The sequence below is a fragment of the Dendrobates tinctorius genome, unplaced genomic scaffold (assembly GCF_039654945.1).
Source record: "Dendrobates tinctorius isolate UK_male_01 unplaced genomic scaffold, ASM3965494v1 ptg000022l, whole genome shotgun sequence".
Lineage (NCBI taxonomy): Eukaryota > Metazoa > Chordata > Amphibia > Anura > Dendrobatidae > Dendrobates > Dendrobates tinctorius.
In genome coordinates, this window is record NW_027361690.1 from 117,706,030 (window position 1) to 117,731,888 (window position 25,859).

Genomic DNA, 25,859 nt, shown 5'->3' on the forward strand with positions numbered 1-25,859 from the left:
TCGTCGTCATCATGGAGATCAATAAGGATTACCAAAGACAATTTCAAAAAGCTTGATCTTGGAAATGTAGCAGAAGGTACAAGAAGGCTGAGAAACTGGCGAGAACCAGCTGACAGTACTGGAACCCGTAGTGGCAGCAGAAGGAACAATAGCCAATGGCACTACTGAGGAACAGCTGACGGTGCTGGACCCCGGTTACTATGCAGGAGGTACCTGTGCTAGAAACCACTACCAAGGACCAGCTGACGGTGCTGGACCTCGGATACTGAGATGGAGGCACCTAGGCCAAAGGCTCTGGCGAGAACCAGCTGACAGTGCTGAAACCCGGATGGGTAGCAGAAGGTACCCATCCAAAGCAAAGTAGCCAGGCCGCAAGCCGGCCGCAGTTACCGAAACCCACAGACCTACAGGGTTCCATGTCCCATTGGCACTACGGATCCAGCCTTCAGTGCCAGTTCCCGCAGCCCACATAGGAGTCACCTAAACTGCAGGCACCGTAGAGTCGGCTAACCCGGCCGCAAGACGACAGGACAACGGATTGGTGGCATAGTGACCTTGACACTACCCGGAAACAGCTGGCGTGCTGGAACCAGGCTGGGCAACAGGGAGTACCCGTGCCAAAGACACTGCCGAGAACCAGCTGACGGTGCTGGAACCCAGATGGGTAGCAAAAGCTACAAGAGCCAATGGCACTACCGAGGAACAGCTGATGTTGCTGGACCACGGTTACTAGGCAGGAGGTACCTGTGCTAGAAAGCACTACCAAGGACCAGCTGACGGTGCTCGACCTTCGGATACCGAGATGGAGGCACCTAGGCCAAAGGCTCTGGCGAGAACCAGCTGACCGTGCTGAAACCCAGGTGGGTAGCAGAAGGTACCCATCCAAAGCAAAGTAGCCAGGCCGCAAGCCGGCCGCAGTTACCGAAACCCACAGTCCTACAGGGGGTCCATGTCCCATTGGCACTACGGATCCAGCCTTCAGTGCCAGTTCCCGCAGCCCACATAGGAGTCACCTAAACTGCAGGCACCGTAGAGTCGGCTAACCCGGCCGCAAGACGACAGGACAACGGATTGGTGGCATAGTGACATTGACACTACCCGGAAACAGCTGGCGTGCTGGAACCAGGCTGGGCAACAGGGAGTACGCGTGCCAAAGACACTGCCGAGAACCAGCTGACGGTGCTGGAACCCAGATGGGTAGCAAAAGCTACAAGAGCCAATGGCACTACCGAGGAACAGCTGACGTTGCTGGACCACGGTTACTAGGCAGGAGGTACCTGTGCTAGAAAGCACTACCAAGGACCAGCTGACGGTGCTGGACCTTCGGATACCGAGATGGAGGCACCTAGGCCAAAGGCTCAGGCGAGAACCAGCTGACAGTGCTGGAACCCGGGTGGGTAGCAGAAGGTACCCATCCAAAGCAAAGTAGCCAGGCCGCAAGCCGGCCGCAGTTACCGAAACCCACAGTCCTACAGGGGGTCGATGTCCCATTGGCACTACGGATCCAGCCTTCAGTGCCAGTTCCCGCAGCCCACATAGGAGTCACCTAAACTGCAGGCACCGTAGAATCAGCTAACCCGGCCGCAAGACGACTGGACAACGGATTGGTGGCATAGTGACCTTGACACTACCCGGAAACAGCTGGCGTGCTGGAACCAGGCTGGGCAACAGGGAGTACCCGTGCCAAAGACACTGCCGAGAACCAGCTGACGGTGCTGGAACCCAGATGGGTAGCAAAAGCTACAAGAGCCAATGGCACTACCGAGGAACAGCTGACGTTGCTGGACCACGGTTACTAGGCAGGAGGTATCTGTGCTAGAAAGCACTACCAAGGACCAGCTGACGGTGCTGGACCTTCGGATACCGAGATGGAGGCACCTAGGCCAAAGGCTCAGGCGAGAACCAGCTGACAGTGCTGGAACCCGGGTGGGTAGCAGAAGGTACCCATCCAAAGCAAAGTAGCCAGGCCGCAAGCCGGCCGCAGTTACCAAAACCCACAGTCCTACAGGGGTTCCATGTCCCATTGGCACTACGGATCTAGCCTTCAGTGCCAGTTCCCGCAGCCCACATAGGAGTCACCTAAACTGCAGGCACCGTAGAGTCGGCTAACCCGGCCTCAAGACGACAGGACAACGGATTGGTGGCATAGTGACCTTGACACTACCAGGAAACAGCTGGCGTGCTGGAACCAGGCTGGGCAACAGGGAGTACCCGTGCCAAAGACAATGCCGAGCACCAACTGGCGTTGTTGGAACCCAGGGACAATCATGGTGAAGGCCAAGGCCTACTTGGTGGTAGTTTTAGATTGTTTGTAGGCTACAACAGACTGTCAACGTGCTCCAATTAGGCATCTGTCTCCACTCTGTTTCCAGGATTTCACGTGACCACCAACACCGCCAGTTTATGCATACAGCAGCTGTCTGCCCAATCCACACGTGTTCCTATGTTACTGGGGTTCTCTAATGTCAGCAGATCCCCTGATGTGTGTCTGCCACTGTCTCCTGCTCTGTCCACATTCCCACCACGTAGTGGGAAGGTGGACAGCGCAGGAGACAGTGCCGGACACACATTGGGGGATCTGCTCACGTAACAGAACACCAGGAACACAGGAACAAGTGTGGAATGCGTGGACGGCAACTGTGAGCAGGAACTGGCGGTGTTGGAGGTCAGGGGAAATACTAGAGAAAGAGTGGAGACAGAGGCCAAACCAGAGAATGTTTAAATCTGAAGTAGTTACAATTTGGATTCAGCAGCAGTTTGCCCTCCACACAGCAGGGGATCAGCTGACGTTACCGAACCCCACTTTTACATGAACGAGTGTTTTTTTCTGTGTGGACAGCACTTCCGAGCACCAACTGGCGTTGTTGGAGCCCAGGGACAATCATGATGCAGGCCGAGGCCTACTAGGAGCCAGGTGTAAATCGGAGGTATTTTGACTTTGGAGGGAGCAGGACACTTTGCCCTCCACACAGCAGGGAATCAGCTGACGTTACTGACCCCCACTTTCACATGAACGAGTGTTTTTTTCTGTGTGGACAGCACTTCCGAGCACCAACTGGCGTTGTTGGAGCCCAGGGACAATCATGGCGCAGGCTGAGGACTACTTGGTGGCAGTTTTAGATTGTTTGTAGGCTACAACAGACTGTCAATGTGCTCCAATTAGGCATCTGTCTTCACTCTGTTTCCAGGATTTCACGTGACCACCAACACCGCCAGTTTATGCGTACAGCAGCCGTCTGCAGGGGATCAGCTGACGTTACCGAACCCCACTTACACATGAGCGAGTGTTTTGTCTGTGCGGACAGCACTTCTGAGCAACAACTGGCGGTGTCGGAGCCCAGGAAAAATCAGGTAGTAGGCCGAGGCCTACTTGGTGGCAGTTTGCGATTGTTTCTAGACTACTACTAACTGTCAACGTACTCCAATTAGGCCTCTGTCTTCACTCTGTTTTGAATATTTCCTCTGGCTTCCAACCATGCCAGTTGCTACTCTGAAATGCCGTCTGCAAAACCCACACTTGTTCCTGTGTTACTGGAGTTCTGTAACAGCAGCTTCTCCCTAGAGGTGAGTCAGGCAATGTCTCCTGCTCTGTCCACTTTTCCACTACAAGGAGTGGGAATGTAGACAAAGCAGGAGACATTGCCGGACTCACCTCTGGAGATGAGCAGATGTTACAGGACCCAGGTAACACAGGAACAAGTGTGGATTGTGCAGACGGCACTTGAGAGCAGAAACAGGAGGTGTTGTAGGCCGGAGTAAATACTCAAAACAGAGTGGAGACAGAGGGCAAATCAGAGAACATATTAAATCAGAGGTAGTCAGAAGTTGTAGGCAGCAGGAGAGTTTGCCATACACACAGCAGGGGATCAGCTGACGTTACCGAACCCCACTTACACATGAGCGAGTGTTTTGTCTGTGCGGACAGCACTTCTGAGCACCAACTGGCGGTGTCGGAGCACAGGGAAAATCAGGTAGTAGGCCGAGGCCTACTTGGAGCCGTGTGTAAATCTGAGGTTGTTTGACTGTGGAGGGAGCAGGACACTTTGCCATACACACAGCAGGGGATCAGCTGACGTTACCGAACCCCACTTACACATGAGCGAGTGTTTTGTCTGTGCGGACAGCACTTCTGAGCACCAACTGGCGGTGTCGGAGCCCAGGGAAAATCAGGTAGAATGCCGAGGCCTACTTGGAGCCAGGTGTAAATCTGAGGTTGTTTGACTGTGGAGGGAGCAGGACACTTTGCCGTACACACAGCAGGGGATCAGCTGACGTTACCGAACCCCACTTACACATGAGCGAGTGTTTTGTCTGTGCGGACAGCACTTCTGAGCACCAACTGGCGGTGTCGGAGCCCAGGGAAAATCAGGTAGTAGTCCGAGGCCAAATTGGAGCCAGGTGTAAATCTGAGGTTGTTTGACTGTGGAGGGAGCAGGACACTTTGCCGTACACACAGCAGGGGATCAGCTGACGTTACCGAACCCCACTTACACATGAGCGAGTGTTTTGTCTGTGCGGACAGCACTTCTGAGCACCAACTGGCGGTGTCGGAGCCCAGGGAAAATCAGGTAGAAGGCCGAGGCCTACTTGGAGCCAGGTGTAAATCTGAGGTTGTTTGACTGTGGAGGGAGCAGGACACTTTGCCGTACACACAGCAGGGGATCAGCTGACTTTACCGAACCCCACTTACACATGAGCGAGTGTTTTGTCTGTGCGGACAGTACTTCTGAGCACCAACTGGCGGTGTCGGAGCCCAGGGAAAATCAGGTAGTAGTCCGAGGCCAAATTGGAGCCAGGTGTAAATCTGAGGTTGTTTGACTGTGGAGGGAGCAGGACACTTTGCCGTACACACAGCAGGGGATCAGCTGACGTTACCGAACCCCACTTACACATGAGCGAGTGTTTTGTCTGTGCGGACAGCACTTCTGAGCACCAACTGGTGGTGTCGGAGCCCAGGGAAAATCAGGTAGTAGGCTGAGGCCTACTTGGAGCCAGGTGTAAATCTGAGGTTGTTTGACTGTGGAGGGAGCAGGACACTTTGCCATACACACAGCAGGGGATCAGCTGACATTACCGAACCCCATTTACACATGAGCGAGTGTTTTGTCTGTGTGGACAGCACTTCTGAGCAACAACGGGCGTTGCTGTAGCCCAGGAAATAAAGTTCAGGTCATAGAAACATGAACACAACAGGAGACCTGGATCCTGTTGCCAGCCAATTATTTATTCTGGAAGAGGACTGGCAAATTCAGGTGAGATCCAGGCCTTGTTCATTTTCAGAAAAGTAAGCCGGTCAACATTATCGGCGGATAGTCGCGTGCGACGGTCTGTTACCACACCACCTGCAGCACTAAAGACACGTTCCGATAATACACTGGCAGCAGGGCAAGCCATCACCTCCAATGCATACTGGCTAAGCTCTGGCCATGTATCCAGCTTAGAGACCCAATACTTGAATGGGGAAGAGCCGTCTGGGAGTACACTAACAGGGCAAGACAAGTAGTCTGTCACCATCTGACGGAAACGTTGCCTTCTGCTGACTGGAGCCGTCTGTGATGGTGTAGCCGTTTGTGGCGGTCCCACAAAACTTTTCCACATTTGGGCCATACTGGCCTTGCCTTGTCCTGCGGCACTGCCTCTGCTACCTCTTTGTGCAGAGCTTCCTCCACTGCCTCTACCCACATGGCTGCTTTGAAAAGCACTACCAGCAACACTGGCGGGGGGAATGGAGAACATGATGGCCTGCACAAGTGTTTCTTGGTACTCCCGCATTTTTCGCTCCCGGTTCAACTGTGGTATGAGGCTTTGTAAGTTGTCCCGGTAGCGAGGATCTAGGAGGGTGTACACCCAATAATCAGCTGTGTGGAGAATGTTGGCGATGCGGCGGTCATTTAACAAGCACTGCAGCATGAAATCAACCATGTGCTGCAGACTGCCAACTGGACCGGAAACGCTGTCCCCAGCTTGAGGCAGAATCTCAGCCTGCTCAGCATCACCCCACCCTCGCTGTACACACTGACTACTAGAGCCTTGTGTACCTCCCTCCTCTGGAGAGATGTGTTCCTCCTCCTCCATTGACTCCTCGTCATCCTCCTCACTAAGTGTCCCCTGCCTGGGCCTTTGTGTGGAGGCACATTGCGCAGACTTGCTAGAAGCAGATGGCATTTCTGACTCCTCATCCTCGACCTCTTCAAAAACCTCCTCACTTAGTGCTTGTAAGGTTTTTTGAAGCAGACAGATAAGGGGGACAGTCATGCTGATTAGTGCATCATCTGCACTGGCCATCCACGTGGAGTCATCGAAGGCACGCAAAACTTGGCAGATGTCCCTCATAGTGGTCCACTCAGTGGTGGTGAAGTGTGTCCGGCGCACAGTGCGACTTGTTTGCGCCTGATGCAGCTGGTACTCCATTACTGCTGCCTGCTGCTCACACAACTGCTCCAACATATGTAACGTTGAATTCCACCTGGTGGGGAGGTCACATATGATGCGATGTTCTGGCAGGCGGAATCGGCGTTGCAGAGATGCAATGCGCGATCATGCCATGCTGGAACGCCGCAAGTGAGCACACTCTAGGCGAACCTTGTGCAGCAGTGCATCAAGATCCGGATAGTCCCTCAGAAAGCTCTGCACGACCAAATTGAGCACGTGTGCCAGACATGGTATGTGAGTGAGGTTGCCTAGGCCCAGAGCTGCCACTAGATTTCGGCCATTGTCACACACTACCAAACCTGGCTGGAGATTCGCTGGCACAAACCACACATCACTCTCCTGCTTGATGGCATTCCAGAGCTCCTGTGCTGTGTGGCTCCGATTCCCCAAAGAAATTAATTTAAGGACAGCCTGTTGACGTTTGGCCACACCTGTGCTCATATCTGGCCTAACAGGCTCATGCAGTGCTGATTCCGAGGAACTAGAGTAGGAGGAGGACTCAATATGTACAGACTGCATTCCTGCAATCCTTGGAGTTGGCAGAATACGTACAGAGCCACTCTCCAGATCTGTACCTGGCTCCACAACATTGACCCAATGGGCAGTGAGGGAAAGGTATCGTCCCTGTCCATGGCTACTTGTCCACGCATCGGTGGTCAGGTGGACCTTGCTACTGACGGCGTTTAGTAGCGCATTTTTAATTTTTACCTCCACATGCTTTTGCAGGGCAGGGACGGCTTGCCTGCTGAAATAAAAGCGGATGGGCACATTGTATTGTGGAACTGCCAATGACATCAAGTTCCGGAAGGTGTCAGTCTCCACCAGCCTGAATGACAGCATCTCAAGGGCCAGTAGTTTGGCAATGCCGGCATTCAGAGCCAGTGCTCGGGGATGGTTTGCCAAGTATAGCCGCTTTTTCTCCCTTGCCTGTGCTACCGATTGCTGGTGAGTGGCCTGGGAGTGTGCTGATGACTGAGAACGTGGTTCAGTGGGTGGAATTTCACTGGGTCTCTGGACAACAGTGGCAGTGGTTCTTCCATGGCGTTCCAGTGAGGAAGCCGAACCAGCTGTGTGTGAGCTGGAGGAAGAGGCCCCAACACGAGCTGAAGAGGTGGTAGGTGCTGCTGAAGGTTGGCCTACATCTTCAGTGTGTCTGTGTAACTCCACCTCGTGCTTGGTACGCACATGTTTCCACATATTTGTGGTATTGAGGTTGCTCACATTTTTCCCTCATTTAACTTTCTGATGACACAGCTTGCATTTGACAAAGCAAATGTCATCTGCAACTGTGTCAAAAAAAGACTACGCACTGCAAGTCCTGGGAGCGCCCGTTTTGTGCTTTGGAAGAGGATTGCTCCTCACGGGTGCCAAAGTGGAGGCTACAGGCAACCAAGTCTGCCCCCGCCCTCTCCCTCCTCTTTTGGCCGTTCGGGGAATCTCTTCCTCAGAGCTGCTCCCACCACCTTCCTGTGGCTGACGCCATGATGGGTCAAGGACCTCATCATCTCCACTCCCCTCTTCAAGCACCGGCTGGTCCTGGGTTGTCTTGCCAGCACCATACGCACCAGAAATTGGCAACTGAGTCTCATCATCATCAGATGAGCACTGAGGTGTGCTGACAATAGGCACTGGCCCACCCGCCTCTTCAGATTCAGAGGGACAAAGCAGTTGCGCATCACTGCATACTCCCTCTTCTTCACGCTCTAGAATGCTGCTTGGCTGGCCACCTCTTTCCAAGCCAACAGATTCTGAGAACAGAAGTAAAGATTGAGATGGCTCCTGTCCAGGGCTCTCAGACTGCCTGGGCAATTTGGCAGGTGGTGAAGAGACAGATGGTTGCTCTTCAGTGCTCTGGCCCTGTGAGGATGTGGACGTCATTGAAGTGGATGCGTTAGCTGCCATCCATCCAACAACGGCTTCAATTTGTTCGTCACGCAGCAGTGGGGTACGGCGAGGTCCTACAAAGCTGCGCATGAAGGACTGTTGCCTGGTAAAAGTGGGGGATGCCGGGTCACTGGTGGCCGCAGCAGACACCAAATCCCCACATCCTCTCCCTGCTGAATCCCCCCGTCCTCTCCCTGCTGAAACTCCACGGCCACGACCACGTGCCTTACTCCCTGCCTTCTTCATCTTGGTAGACTGATAAAGATAGGCAGAAAAGTAAAAAAGGGGTGGCTTAGTGTTCTTATTCCTGAACACCTGCTAACCAGTATAAGAAACACAAGTTTGGCTAAGAGTGTGTGTAATACACTTTAATATGATCTAATGTGGCCTACACAACTGTAAAGTGGAGTGTTTGGTGAACTTTATTTCCTTTTTTTTTTGGGGGGAAAAAGAAAAGGATGTGACCAAAGTTTGAAAGCTATAGTATCACAAACTTTTTGGAGCGATTACAATGCAGGAAGCTAACCTACAATGCAATTGATGAGGCTCCAAAAAATAGGGTGATACTAGTCTGGCTGGCCCTGAAGGGCACAAGCCAGCAAACAGGCTCCTCTATCTAATCCTATATAGTGTTTGCAACCAACCAATGACAATGGATGCGGATGGAAGCACACTAAAATAGGAGCAAAAATCTGGCTAAATTTGCTGCAAAAAAGGACTATGTATGAGGCAGTGACGCACGCTGAGCGGACTACAACCAGCGGTGGCTGTAGAACACACTGCAACGTGAGCTGCACTCACACACAGAGAGACCTATCAGACAGCCAAAAACAGTGCAGAGAAATGGGCTATAGCACTGAAAGGCTGCTGAAAGGCTCCGCTGTCCACTCCTTTATGTTTGCAACCAACGTATATGGATACGTAGGGAAGCACACTATACAGGAGAAAAAAAAAGCAGCAATAAAAGAAAAATGTGCATGAGGCAGAGACACACGCTGGGCGGCCTACAAGCAGACGTGCCTGCTGGACACACTACACAGCGTGGGTCTGCACTCACACAGCCCTTGCAGACAGCTATTAAAACAGCGCTGCTGGGCTACAAAAATGCTACAGTGGTGGATAATGTAGCCTGGGTAGAGCAATAGATATGTTTGATGATCGCTATTTCTAACTGTCCCTCACAGTCTTCAACAGCAGCCTGTCCCTAACTGAATTCACAGCAGAGTGAACCCGAAATGGCGGCTGCTGCGGTTTTTATAGTGCATCATGACATCATTTCAGCAGCCAATCACAGCCATGCCAGTAGTTAACATGCCTACATGCCTAACAGGATGTGCCCACACTTCGGAGGATTCCGATTGGCTGAATCAAATCGAGCGGGCTCCTAGCATTATGGGAACTTCCGATTCCGGTATTCGATATGAAAAAAGTATCGGAACTAAGTATCGGAATTCCGATACAGCTAATATCGGCCGATACTCGATATTTGCGGTATCGGAATGCTCAACACTAGCCGTCGGCCATCTGTGGGCCCATCCACCTGTTCAGAGCAACGGCACTTGCCCGGGTGCACCAGGTGTTGACCCGAGACAATGGGGGGTAGGCAGCCCACTTAGGGAGGTTTAAAAAATGGCATATGTTGATGTGTTGGCTGGACATTCAGCAGCTGCAAAGGGCAGAATTGGCCAAGTCCGAGGAAGAAGAGGACAAAAGCGAGGCAGTTTTCTGGCAACCTATGTGTCATCAGGGGAAGGTGGGACAAAATCCTTTGAAACCCATGCATGGTTCATTTTAATGAAGGTTAGATCATCAACATTTTGGGTAGACAGACGGGTCCTTTTTTCTGTCAGGATTGATCCAGCAGCACTGAAGACTCTTTCAGATAACACACTAGCAGCAGAGCAAGCGAGCTCCTGTAAGGCATATTGTGCCAATTCAGGCCAGGCGTCCAGTTTAGAGGCCCAATAGTCAAAGGGGAATGACCTGTGAGGGAGAACATCAATATGGGAGGAGAAGTAGTTTGTAACCATAGTTGACAACTGCTGTCTCCTGTCACTTTTAATCGATGCAGTATTAGCAGTCGTGTGAGCGGTACTTGAGAAATCATTCCACAACATGGTCATTAAACCCCTGTCTCCAACGCCACTTCGGCTGTGTGCAACATGAACACCTCTTCCGTTGTGCCCACTACGGCTCGTGGGAGAACCAGCACCGCTCCTGTGTGCTGGGAAAGCCTCAAACAAACGGTTTACCAGAGTTGCTTGTTTGTTAGCCAGTATTATCTTTAGGTTCTCCTGTGGCATGATGTTGTGTAATTTGCCTTTGTAGCGTGGGTCGAAGATGCTGGCCAGCCAGCAGTCATCATTTTGGCAATGCGGGGGTCCCTTTTTAGGATCCGCAAGACATAATCGCACATGTGGGCCAATGTTCCAGGTGTCAATGATGCACTGCCAGTGGTGGGTGGAGGAGCACTTTCTGGCAAATCCACATCCCTACAGTCACGCACAAACAGTGCCCCTGACCTTGGAACGCCAACATTTACTCTTGCCCCCTGAAAAGCATCCTCCTGCCTAAAATAATCATCCCCCTCCTCCTCCTCTTCCTCTTCTTCCTCCACCTCGTCCAGGACAGTTCCCTCACCAGACAATGGCTGACTGTCATCAAGGCTTCCCTCCTCCTCCTCCGCTGCTGATCCTTAATATGCGTCAAACTTTGCATGAGCAGACGCATAAGTGGGATGCTCATGCTTATGATGGCGTCGTCTGCTCTTACCAGCCGTGTGCATTCCTCAAAACACTGAAAGACTTTACAGAGGTCTTTCAGCTTTGACCACTGCACACCTGACAATTCCATGTCTTCCCTCAAACTGCCTGCCCGTGTATCTTCCCACAAATGCATTACAGCCTGCCTCTGTTCGCACAGCCTGGCTACCTTCAGTCGGAGCAGATGCACATGTGCTACCTGAGGTTTTGTAGTCCGTCAACGCTTACAAGTGCATGTTGATTGAATGTCTAAGCATGCAACTGGTATTCAAATTTCTGAGTTGTTTACCTCGGCTACAGGTCCTTCCGCACTTCTTACAGGTAACCTTTGCCTCATCAGTAGGATTTTGGACAAAGAAATGCCACACTGCACTCTTCCTACTATGGTATACATTTTCTGGCCTTGCACAGTGTGCTAAGTTGACCATCTGGCCAAGCTGTCCTGCAACTCTTTTAGTTTTTGTTCCACGTTTTTGGATAGCTACGGGCCTGGCAGATAACCACTGCTGCGATGTCAATGCCTGCTGCGGATCCTTCTCCTTATCTGAACTATTGCCAGCGCCACCCTCCTCCCCCAGTGGATGCCAATGTGGGTCAAGAACTGGGTCATCCATCACCTCCTCTTCAAAGTCATCTGCACCTTCCTCTTTACCTTCCTGTGTGTCACCGTGTAAGGTGGTATAGTATGCGGGAAAGGGCACCTGAGTTTCATCAGGGACAGATTCTGGCTCAATAGACTGCGAGGGCAATGTAGTGCTCTGGGTCGATGTACCAGCAGAATCATCTAGCAGTGGCTGTGCATCAGTGCACTCCATGTCAGATTCATCTTGGACTGGGGAATTCTGGATTTGACTGGATAACCCAGACATGGTATGTGAAAAGCGCTCCATAGAGTAATCTGAAGTGTGGGTTGCTGCATCCTTAACTTTTGGTGGGGGTGAAGGACACAAGGAAAGGTGTTTTTCCTGACCAGAACCCTGCACTGACGACTCCGTGCTTGCAGGTTTCGAACGTTCAGAATTGGAGGCAATAGAGCTGGTGGCTGTTTCGGCAATGTACGCCAAAATTTGTTCCTGATGCTCCGACTTTAAAAGCGGTTTTCCTACTCCAAGAAAAGGCAACCTTACAGGCCTTCTTGGGCCAGATGATGATGCAGGCTCAACACCTCCTGCCTTAGCTGCTATTGAGCTTTTGCCAGAACCAGCCGATGCACCACCACCATCAGTACCAACTGCGTCCCCCTGCCCACGTCCACGGACTCTTCCACCATACTGCTTGATGTTTGGAAAAATGTACCAAAAATACCAGCAGAGAGATGGTACTGTATGAGGAGCGTCCAGCTGTGTAAGGTGTATTAAAAAAATTAAATCTACGCATATATTTTGTTAGTCACAGATGCTCTCCCAGTATGTATTTGACCGTAATCCAACAAGCAGATATACGGAACTGTATCAGAAGTGTACAGCTGTATACGTTTTTTGTGTAACTAACAATCTCCGCATATGTATTTACGGAGTGTCACACACACACGCTGACTCTGTATAGATGTGACTGTAATGCGACCAGCAGATATACTGTCAGAAACACCGCACTGAACTTGCTCACTGAGCCAGTGCGCGTGTCCTGAGTAAAGTGAACTGTGCTCAAAGATACCTGTGGAGCGGGCAGCAGCCGAGTAGATGCGTACTTCAGAGCCGCAGGACCTGAAGCACGTGACTGCTAGGGGCGTGGCCTAAACTCCAGAGAGCTAGGAGCTGCAAGAGAACTCCTAGCAGGGTAACTGCGAGACAAAGTTACCAAGGGGCATAGACAGGGAGGATAGTCAGGACGTAGCCAATTAGTCATACACAGAGATAGCTGCAAGGTACAAGAGGGGCGAGCAGAGAGTAGTCAGATCACAGGCAATGAGTCATACACAGAGAGGATAGCACAGTACAGAATCAACAGGCAAACTCACAACGGGAAACAGAACCGGGTCAGAACCATATAAGCAAGCTATAACAACGAACAGGCACACAGAGGTCAGCACACTCGGCCAAAGGCAAAAGTATAACTGGCAGGGATTGGAGCTTCCCAGGGGTTTAAGAAGCTCTTCCAGAATCATAAAGAGGCCACAATCATTAAGCCCAGGTGTGCAGGTCAAAACCTGCACTGAGCTCCAGACATTAACCCCTGACGTGCAGCTCAAAAACCTGCACTGGGATCATGACAGTACCCCCCTCTCAACGGGGGGCCTCTGGACCCCCAGGCTTCCCCGGGTACTTGGCATGGAAAGCCCGAACGAGGCGATCTGCATGTACAGAGCAAGCAGGGACCCATGAGCGCTACCCTGGTTCATATCCCTACCAGTGGATCAGGTACTGCAAAGAGCAGCGCACCCACCGAGAGTCCACAATATGTCCGACCTCATACTCCAATTGACCCTCCACCAGCACTGGAGGAACAACAGGCTCAGAGTCCTCTTTGACAGACCCTACGGATTTCAACAGAGATTTATGGAACACATTGGATATTTTTAAGGAGGCGGGGAGACGCAACCTATATGCCACTGGGTTGACTATCTCCATAATCTCGTACGGACCAATGAACTTTGGTCCCAACTTAGCTGGTGGTACCTTTAAGTTGATGTTACGTGTGGAAAGCCAAACCTTCTCTCCCACCTGAAACAAGTCTCCCGAGGCTCTCATTTTGTCAGCAAAATATTTGTTCCTCCCCTGGGCCCGAGAGATATTACGCTGGACTTCAGCCCAGAGGTTTTTTAACCGTTGAACGGACCCCTCTACCCCTGGACAACCAGAATCCACCCGTGAAAACTCCCCAAAATGCGGACTAAACCCATAGTTAATCAGGAACGGGGGCATGTTGGTGGACTGACTCACCCGGTTGTTAAAAGCGAATTCCGCCAACGGTAACGCATCACACCAATCCTCCTGTCTGGCAGAGGTCAGACACCTGAGAATTTGTTCCGGGGATTGATTGATGCGTTCTGTCTGACCATTACTCTCTGGGTGATATGCCGACAAGAAGGAGAGTGAGATGCCCAATTTCATACAGAATGCCCTCTAAAATTTGGCCACAAACTGCACACCTCTGTCAGACACAACATTCTGGGGTACCCCATGCAATTGGACCACATGCTGCACGAACAACCTTGATAATGTTTCTGCTGAGGGTAATACTGCCAAGGGAATGAAATGGGCCTGTTTAGAAAACCTATCCACCACCACCCAGATCACGGTATTGCCCCTGGAAGGTGGAAGGCCGGTAATAAAATCCATGGAAAGATGAGTCCATGGCCTATCAGGAACCGGTAAAGGTGTGAGTTCCCCAGCCGGCCGGTTATGCGAGCTTTTGGAACGGGCACACACTCCACAAGCAGAAACAAATTCCTTGACATCGGACCTTAATGAAGGCCACCAAAAACCCCTGGCTACTGCCTCTCTAGTGGCCGTGATACCTGGATGAGCACTCAGCCTAGACTCATGAAACTCCTGCAGAAGTCTAGGCCGCAATGAATCTGGAACAAGCAGTTTATCCCCTGGCCTGGTTACCAGAGCTAGGGCCTGAGCCCTTAGAATTTCTTGTTCCAACTCAGTTGAGACCCCCGCCACTACCACCCCTGGGGGAAGAATGGAGGACGGCGGCTCAGGGGGAGACACTGGGTCAAAACTCCTGGACAGGGCATCCGCTTTAACATTTTTGGACCCCAGTCGAAAAGTAATGGAGAACTGAAATTGTGAAAAAAAAGTGACCAACGGGCTTGTCTAGGAGTAAGCCTCTTAGCAGATTCAAGGTATGCCAAATTTTTGTGATCCGTGACAACCGTGATAGGGTGAGCCGCCCCTTCCAAAAAGTGCCTCCATTCCTCAAATGCCAGCTTGACCACAAGAAGTTCTCTATTGCCTACATCAGTTTTTCTCAGCTGAGGGGAACTTCTTGGAGAAGAAGGCACAGGGTTTGAGATTGGTAAGGGTGGTCGGACCCTGGGACAGCACAGCCTCCACCCCCACTTCAGAAGCATCCACCTCCTCAATGAATGGTTTGGACGGGTCTGGTTGTACCAACACCGGGGCAGACATGAAAAATGTCTTAATCGCTGAGAAGGACTCCTTAGCGAGTACAGACCAATTTTTTACATCAGCACCCTTCTGGGTAAGATCCGTGAGTGGTTTAACCACTTGTGAGAAACCTTTAATGAATCTTTGATAATAGTTCGCAAATCCTAAGAAGCGCTGGAGCCCCTTGAGATCTCGAGGCTGAACCCAGTCAGCGATCGCCAGCACCTTCTTAGGATCCATACGAAACCCCTCACAGGACACAATCAACCCCAAAAAAGACAGTTCCTGTACAAAAAATGAACATTTTTCCAATTTAGCGAACAATCGGTTCTCCCTGAGTCTCTGGAGAACTGTCTGTAGATGTTGCAAGTGAGATTGGCTGTCCCGTGAATACACCAAAATGTCATCCAAATAAATAATAACAAAAACGGCCTATCAGGTCATAAAACACAACATTGATGAAATTCTGGAAAATAGCGGGTGCATTAGTTAACACAAACGGCATTACCAGGTTCTCAAAGAGTCCTTCTGATGTGAGGAACGCAGTTTTCCATTCGTCCCCTTCCCGAACCCTTATCAGGTTGTAGGCCCTCTGCAGATCTAACTTGGAGAACCATTGGGCCCCAGCTTACTGGTTACATAAGTCTGGGATGAGGGGAAGTGGGTAAGTGTTCCTAACCATTATCTTGTTCAGTTCCCGAAAGTCGAGGCACAGCCGCAAACCATCATCTTTCTTCTTCACAAAGAAGAATCCTGCTGCCACAGGTGACACAGAAGGCCTGATATGCCCTTTGCGAAGACTCTCAGCTATGTACTCCTTCATGGCTTGGCGCTCAGGCCCAGACAAATTGAACAATTGAGCCTTAGGTAACTTGGCTCTGGGTACTAAATCAATGGCACAATCATAGGGTCTATGTGGTGGCAGCGCCTCAGCCTCACTTTCGGAAAAAACGTCTTCGAAATCCTTCAGGTACTCCGGAATACCTTCCAGACCGACAGACGACACAGATACGGATTTAACAGCGTTAAGAAGATGTCCCAGGTTACCACATTTATCCTTACATCTCCATTGAGTGATCTCCCCTGTATCCAATCAATGGTAGGATTATGGCATTGAAGCCAAGGCATCCCCAGTACCAGTCCTGCAGGCAAGTTATCTAGCACAAGACAACTTAGTTTTTCCACATGAGTGGAACCTACTTTTAGAGAAAAAAGGTCAGACCTGCAACAGATACCGTCCTGGGTAAGAGGAGACGAGTCAATTGCCACAAGTTTAACAGGATCCTGAAGCCTGACTGTCCCTATCTTATTAAGAGTCATAACTTTGGTATCAATCAGGTTCACAGCAGAACCACAGTCAACAAAAGCAGTAGTCTGAACTGGACCATTACCAAGTTCCAGTTCCACCTGCAGCACCGTTTTTGCACGTGAGGAAAATTGTACCTGGAGGTCTGGGTAGCCTCCTCGACTACTACCCAGACCTAGTCGTTTCCCGCCATCTTGGAGGATAATGGACAGGAGGGTGTAGAGGGGCAGTCCTTCTTCCAGTGTCCAGATTCCCCACAATAGAAGCACAACTGCTTCTCCCGGCGGCGTCTTTTTTCCTTTTCCTCACAGGTGACAGCGCTCACGTCCATAGCCACAGGAAGAGTCCGGGTCTCATCTCCACTGAAGAATAATGGTGTTTCCAGTTGCATAACGCCTCTAGCCCGCAGTCTGCGATCCATGCGAACCGCTTGGGTCATGGCATCCTCCAGTGAGTCAGGCGGAGGATGGAGTGCCAAAGCATCCTTCAGACATTCACACAGGCCTCTACGGAACAGCCCCCAAAGGGCAGCATCACTCCAGGAAATCTCGGCTGCCCAACATCTGAATTCAGTACAGAAACTTTCGGCCGAGTGCTCCCCCTGACAGACACTCACCTTGTCCTCAGCCAACCGCACTCTATCAGGCTCATCATAAATAACCCCTAAGGCTTCAAAAACGCATCCACAGACATTCTCTCAGGGGCAGAAGAGGAAAGCGAAAATGCCCAGGCTTGTGGGGACCCCCTAAGCAGGGACATAACCGCCCCCACCCTCTGTTTCTCATCCCCAGAGGAGCGGGGTCTCAAAGAGAAAAAGAGCTTACAGCCCTCCTTAAATGCTCTGAAATCATCTTTGTTACCAGAAAACGTATTTGGCAATTTAACCGGGGGTTCGGGTGGGACTAAAATGACATCTCTATTCCCCACCTGCTGGAAGCCTGCGAAAAGTACCCCCTGAACAGAGTCCTCAACCCGCCGTTGGGACTGGGCCAGAGCTTGGTGTTCAAAACTAAGCTTCTGCAGTGACTGAGTCAAGCATTTCAACTGCTCAGATAAAGCACACATTGGGTCCATGCTGCAGAATTGAGGAGAGAAAAAAAAATAGCAGGCCAGTTATAATGTCAGAAACACCACACTGAACTTGCTCACTGAGCCAGTGCGCGTGTCCTGAGTAAAGCGAACTGTGCTCAAAGATACCTGTGGAGCGGGCAGCAGCCGAGTAGATGCATACTTCAGAGCCGCAGGACCTGAAGCACGTGACTGCTAGGGGCGTGGCCTAAACTCCAGAGAGCTAGGAGCTGCAAGAGAACTCCTAGCAGGGTAACTGCGAGACAAAGTTACCAAGGGGCATAAACAGGGAGGATAGTCAGGACGCAGTCAATTAGTCATACACAGAGATAGCTGCAAGGTACAAGAGGGGCGAGCAGAGAGTAGTCAGATCACAGGCAATGAGTCATACACAAAGAGGATAGCACAGTACAGAATCAACAGGCAAACTCACAACGGGAAACAGAACCGGGTCAGAACCATATAAGCAAGCTATAACAATGAACAGGCACACAGAGGTCATCACACTCGGCCAAAGGCAAAAGTATAACTGGCAGGGATTGGAGCTTCCCAGGGGTTTAAGAAGCTCTACCAGAACCAGAAAGAGGCCACAATCATTAAGCCCAGGTGTGCAGGTCAAAACCTGCACTGAGCTCCAGACATTAACCCCTGATGTGCAGCTCAAAAACCTGCGCTGGGATCATGACATATACAATACTGTTTGAGAATCGGACAGCTCTATACGGTGTCTGTATGGAAAATTGTCAATCTCCGTCTATTTGTATACGGACTGACACACGCTGTCTAGTTTTGACCATAATCAAACAGCAGATATACGAAACTGTTTGAAAAGCGGACAGCACTCTAAGGTGTAGGTCTAGAAAAATGGAAAAACTCCTCAGCTTTTTTTTCCAGAGTCACACACAGATGGCTTCTATTTGTCCGTGATACAAGGCGGTACACGGTAGTGTGTGAGGAGCGTACACCGCTATACGGTGTCTGTATGGAAAATTGTCAATCTCCGTCTATTTGTATAGGGACTGACATACGCTGTCTCTGTCTAGTTTTGACCATAATCAAACAGCAGATATACAAAACTGTTTGAAAAGTGGACAGCACTCTAAGGTGTAAGTCTGGAAAAATGGAAAAACTCCTCAGCTTTTTTCCGGAGTCACACACAGATAGCTTCTATTTGTCCATGATACAAGGCGGTACACAGTAGTGTGTGAGGAGAGTACATCGCTATACGGTGTCTGTATGGACAATTGTCAATCTCCGCCTATTTGTATAGGGACTGACACACGCTGTCTCTGTCTAGTTTTGACGGGTTATCAAACAGCAGATATACGAAACTGTTTGAAAAGTGGACAGCACTCTAAAGTGTAGGTCTGGAAAAATGGAAAAACTCCTCGGCTTTTTCTTCCAGAGTCACACCCAGATAGCTTCTATTTGTCCGTGATACCAGCCCGTACATGGTAGTATGTGAGGAGCGTACACCGCTATACGGTGTGTGAAAAAATGAATGCTCAGTAACTCACCAGGACAAAATAATAAAAGTTGGAGTGCTTTGAAAAAAGCAGTTTGAATAGCAGTGTGCACACAGCAATGCAGCTAGCAGGTGGCCTTAGAAGGCAGCCTAATCACCACCAGCGCTGCTGCACACAACTAGAGTTGAGCGATACCGTCCGATACTTCAAAGTATCGTATCGGATGGTATCGGCCGATCTTTAAAAAAAGTATCGGTATCGCCGATTCCGATACCGGAAGTCCCATTCAAGTCTATGGGACTTCCGGTATCGGAATAAGAAAAACCCTTTCCTGCCCTTGTACAGCCTCTCTGGGGTCTGTACGGGCCTTTCGGGGGGCTGTGCCGGCCTGCCAGGGGGTCTGTGCAGGCTCCGGGGGGCTGTGCCGGCCTGCCGGTGGTCTGTGCAGGCTCCGGGGGGCTGTGCCGGCCTGCCGGGGGGCTGTGCCAGCCTGCCGGGGGGCTGTGCCGGCCTGCCGGGGGGCTGTGCCGGCTCCGGGGGGCTGTGCCGGCCTGCCGGGGGGCTGTGCAGGCTCCGGGGGTCTGTGCAGGCATCGTCCGATGGGACTACAAGTCCCATCGGGCGATGCCTGCTACCATGACAGTGATTGACACATTAGCCAATGATGGGACAGTAGTAGTTCCATCATCCGGCTAATGTGTTAAATGTAAAAAAAAAAAAAAAAAAAAAAAATTACATGCTACATACATACAACATGCATACTACATACATGCTACATTCATACTACATACATGCTACATACATACTACATATATACTACATGCATGCTACATACATACTGCATGCTACATACATACCACATACATACTACATACATACTACATATATACTACATGCATGCTACATACATACTACATGCTACATACATACCACATACATACTACATATATACTACATGCATGCTACATACATACTACATGCTACATACATACCACATATATACTACATACATACTACATATATACTGCATGCTACATACATACTACATATATACTACATGCATGCTACATACATACCACATATATACTACATACATACTACATATATACTGCATGCTACATACATACTACATATATACTACATGCATGCTACATACATACTACATACCACATACATACCACATACATACTACATACATACTACATACATACTACATGCTACATACATACTACATGCTACATACATACTACATATATACTACATGCATGCTACATACATACTACATATATACTACATGCATGCTACATACATACTACATGCTACATGCATGCTACATACATACTACATACATACTACATGCTACATACATACCACATATATACTACATACATACAATACATTCATACAATACATACATAGACATACAGTACATATAACATAGAGTAACATACTTACCAATACTTGTCACATTGTTCCCCGAAGCCATTGTCGTCTACGGAATAAATATTAACATAACAAACCACAAAAATACTCACCCACGATCCGAAGCAGTCCACGAGTGTGTCCCACGACGATCTTGGGTAGAGAACTGCAGCATCAGATGATGCTGCCGTTCTCTACGGGCTGCAGGAATCCAATGACGGAAGGTAGGTATCCTTCCGCACTGTATTCCTCCGCCACTTAAAAAAAAAAAGTCCCTAGTCTCACTTTATGCCATTGCTGTGTGGGAATTTCCCACACAGCAATGGCATAAAGTGAGACTAGGGACTTTTTTTTTTAAGTGGCGGAGGAATACAGTGCGGAAGGATACCTACCTTCCGTCATTGGATTCCTGCAGCCCGTAGAGAACGGCAGCATCATCTGATGCTGCAGTTCTCTACCCAAGATCGTCGTGGGACACACTCGTGGACTGCTTCGGATCGTGGGTGAGTATTTTTGTGGTTTGTTATGTTAATATTTATTCCGTAGACGACAATGGCTTCGGGGAACAATGTGACAAGTATTGGTAAGTATGTTACTCTATGTTATATGTACTGTATGTCTATGTATGTATTGTATGAATGTATTGTATGTATGTAGTATATATGTGGTATGTATGTAGCATGTAGTATGTATGTAGTATGTATGTAGCATGCATGTAGCATGTAGTATGTATGTAGCATGCATGTAGTATATATGTAGTATGTATGTAGCATGCATGTAGTATATATGTAGTATGTATGTAGCATGTAGTATGTATGTAGCATGCATGTAGTATATATGTAGTATGTATGTAGCATGCAGTATATATGTAGTATGTATGTAGTATATATGTGGTATGTATGTAGCATGTAGTATGTATGTAGCATGCATGTAGTATATATGTAGTATGTATGTGGTATGTATGTAGCATGCAGTATGTATGTAGCATGCATGTAGTATGTATGTAGTATGTATGTAGTATGTATGTAGCATGCAGTATGTATGTAGTATGTATGTAGTATATATGTAGTATGTATGTAGCATGCATGTAGTATGTATGTAGCATGTATGTAGTATGTATGTAGTATATATGTAGTATGTATGTAGCATGTAGTATGTATGTAGCATGCATGTAGTATGTATGTAGTATTTTTTTTTTTTTTTTTTAACATTTAACACATTAGCCGGATGATGGGACTACTACTGTCCCATCATTGGCTAATGTGTCAATCACTGTCATGGTAGCAGGCATCGCCCGATGGGACTTGTAGTCCCATCGGACGATGCTTGCACAGACCCCCGGACATCAGCACAGCCCCCCGGCAGGCCGGCACAGCCCCCCGGCAGGCCGGTACAGACCCCCACAGGGTGCACAGACCACCGGCAGGCCGGCACAGCCCCCCGGCAGGCCGGTACAGACCCCGGGCAGTCCACACAGCCCCCCGGCAGGCCGGCACAGCCCCCCGGCAGGCCGGCAGAGACCCCCGGAAGGCCCGAAATGACGGCGCATCATGATGCGCACACACCGCGCATCATGATGACGTCAGGCCGTCAATCAACTGAACTTCCGATTCCGATGCCGAATTCCGATATTGAAAAAATATCGGAAGTCGGTATCGGAATTCCGATACAGCAAGTATCGGCCGATACCCGATACTTGCGGTATCGGAATGCTCAACACTACACACAACAAAAATCCTCCCCTTTCACTGCACACTAACTGTACAGTGAAAAGCGCTATCAGCAGAAGCAGTTTTTATTTCTTCTTCCCTGCCTAATGCTCTCCCTGTTCAGAATCAGCAGCAGCACCTGTCCCTATTCTAAGATCGGCAGAAGTAAGATGGCGGTCGGCGGTCACAGCCTTTTATACCCACTGTGACGCCACACAAAGCCAACCAATCACTTCAATGCCCTTCTCTAAGATGGTGGTGGCTGCTGCCTATGACATCGCGTTGCCCACAGTGTGCGTCCACCTTCATTGGCTGAGAAAAGGCGTTGGAAGCATTATTTGAAACGCGACTTTGGTGCTCTGATCGGCGACCTCATGGCCGACCTCACGCTATGGTCGGGTTTCGGTCGGCAAAACCCGACTTTAGCTAAAGTCGGCTATTTTTGAATTTGACCGACCCGTTTCACTCAACTCTAATCCCAATCTGTGTCCCACCTGTTTCCTTGGACAATCTCTGTCCTTCTTCTGGACAATCTCTGTCCCACTCATGCTCAAGGCTCACCAGCATCCTGCCGTTTCCCTGGTCCGGCTGCGAGTTATAGGGTAACGGGCTCGCTGACTCAGCTACCTCCTAATCCCAGCCGCTAGCTTCGGATCCTTCTTTGGAACGGTTTTGTATAAGCTGGTGACCACCTGCACGATTCTCAGCCTGGGGCACCTTACAAAAACAACTTTAACCCCTGCGGCCAGCAATACTTTACTCACACCTCCTGCCCTTTGGCAAGGTGCCCGGGAGTCTGACAGAACCAAGAATTATCTGTCCTCTAACCCCTGCTCTGTGCTGCTCTGCTCTGTGACTTCTACCATCTGCTTAACCCCTATGCTGCCTGCATCTAACTAACACTCCTATCTATTCTGTGCTATCCTATCTCCATGATGCCCCCCTCTATTCTAATCCTCTATGGTCCTACAGTGTGTCTTAATCTATCCCTAAGCCTAAGCACAACACATGACAAATATTTTTACATTACAGTGCACACAATAGTAAAACATTAGGGTGCCGCATGTGATACAGGTGAACAGCATTAAAGAGAGAGGAGGTACATGAGGGTCCCCTTACATGTACAGGATCAGAACCAATAACAATACAGAAATACAGCACTAGAACCTCTATCATTACAGGAATACATCACCAGGGCCACCAACAGTACAGAAATACAGCTTCAGAACCACCATCAACGCAGGAATACTACACAATACTTTGTACATTGATTAATTGCTCGTTAGATCAGCACCATACACAATTGTATTGCATGATCCTACAACTCCCAGTATGTCCTGGAAATTTTGGGAGTTGTTTTCAGCAGCCACCATCAGACTGTAGACATACAGGAACCACTGTACGGATGCTACAAAGTCAGTATCACAAATATTCATTTATATTTAGGTACCTTATACAGTGGGGAAAAAAAGTATTTAGTCAGTCAGCAATAGTGCAAGTTCCACCACTTAAAAAGATGAGAGGCGTCTGTAATTTACATCATAGGTAGGCCTCAACTATGGGAGACAAACTGAGAAAAAAAAATCCATAAAATCACATTGTCTGTTTTTTTTTATTTTATTTGCATATTATGGTGGAAAATAAGTATTTGGTCAGAAACAAGCAATCAAGATTTCTGGCTCTCACAGACCTGTAACTTCTTCTTTAAGAGTCTCCTCTTTCCTCCACTCATTACCTGTAGTAATGGCACCTGTTTAAACTTGTTATCAGTATAAAAAGACACCTGTGCACACCCTCAAACAGTCTGACTCCAAACTCCACTATGGTGAAGACCAAAGAGCTGTCAAAGGACACCAGAAACAAAATTGTAGCCCTGCACCAGGCTGGGAAGACTGAATCTGCAATAGCCAACCAGCTTGGAGTGAAGAAATCAACTGTGGGAGCAATAATTAGAAAATGGAAGACATACAAGACCACTGATAATCTCCCTCGATCTGGTGCTCCACACAAAATCCCACCCCGTGGGGTCAGAATGATCACAAGAACGGTGAGCAAAAATCCCAGAACCACGCGGGGGGACCTAGTGAATGAACTGCAGAGAGCTGGGACCAATGTAACAAGGCCTACCATAAGTAACACACTACGCCACCATGTACTCAGATCCTGCAGTGCCAGACGTGTCCCACTGCTTAAGCCTGTACATGTCTGGGCCCGTCTGAAGTTTGCTAGAGAGTATTTGGATGATCCAGAGGAGTTTTGGGAGAATGTCCTATGGTCTGATGAAACCAAACTGGAACTGTTTGGTAGAAACACAACTTGTCGTGTTTGGAGGAAAAAGAATACTGAGTTGCATCCATCAAACACCATACCTACTGTAAAGCATGGTGGTGGAAACATCATGCTTTGGGGCTGTTTCTCTGCAAAGGGGCCAGGACGACTGATCCGGGTACATGAAAGAATGAATGGGGCCATGTATCGTGAGATTTTGAGTGCAAACCTCCTTCCATCAGCAAGGGCATTGAAGATGAAACGTGGCTGGGTCTTTCAACATGACAATGATCCAAAGCACAATGCCAGGGCAATGAAGGAGTGGCTTCGTAAGAAGCATGTCAAGGTCCTGGAGTGGCCTAGCCAGTCTCCAGTTCTCAACCCTATAGAAAACCTTTGGAGGGAGTTGAAAGTCCGTGTTGCCAAGCGAAAAGCCAAAAACATCACTGCTCTAGAGGAGATCTGCATGGAGGAATGGGCCAACATACCAACAACAGTGTGTGGCAACCTTGTGAAGACTTACAGAAAACGTTTGACCTCTGTCATTGCCAACAAAGGATATATCACAAAGTATTGAGATGAAATTTTGTTTCTGACCAAATACTTATTTTCCACCATAATATGCAAATAAAATGAAAAAAAAAACAGACAATGTGATTTTCTGGATTTTTTTTCTCAGTTTGTCTCCCATAGTTGAGGTCTACCTATGATGTAAATTACAGACGCCTCTCATCTTTTTAAGTGGTGGAACTTGCACTATTGCTGACTGACTAAATACTTTTTTTCCCCACTGTAGGTGGCATCTTCTGTGATTGAAATCACATTTGATGATGACTTTTGACATTCACAATCAGAGCTCGTCTATGTCGACTTTCTTCTCTCTTCTGCAGCAATATCCTGACACATGCCCTTAAAAATAACAGTGTAATTTTAACCCCTTCCTGACATGCACTGTACTAGTACTGCTCTGCTGGAGGTCCGTTCCCGCAAACAGCAGTACTAATATGGCGTACCAATCGCGCGGCCTCACACTGAGTGCCGTGGCGATCGGGTGCGGGTGTCAGCTCCCCAAAAAGCATAATTTAACTTTGTTAGGTTTTTGCTTAAAAAACACAGCAAAAACCAGTAGTTGCATTTTTTGATGCATTTTTGCACTTATCCATTGTTTCCTATAGGTGAAAAAATGCTGCAAATATGCAGCAAAAATGCTGAATGAAGTGACATACTGAAGTTTTCTAAATCAGTTAGGAAAATAAAACCAATGAGTGTGCATGAGATTTCTGAAATCTCATAGACTTTGCTGATACTGTAAAACACAGCTTATGGCTATGTTCGCACATTGCGTTTTTGGTGCGTTTTTTCCTCATTACCAAGGGGACAGAGCTTATCTGTTATCTGATGCAGACAGGACACAGAGGCCCTGATTCACAAAAATAATTTCGACAAAATTCAACTAAATTTTCGTGACTTTTAGCAGTTTCTCC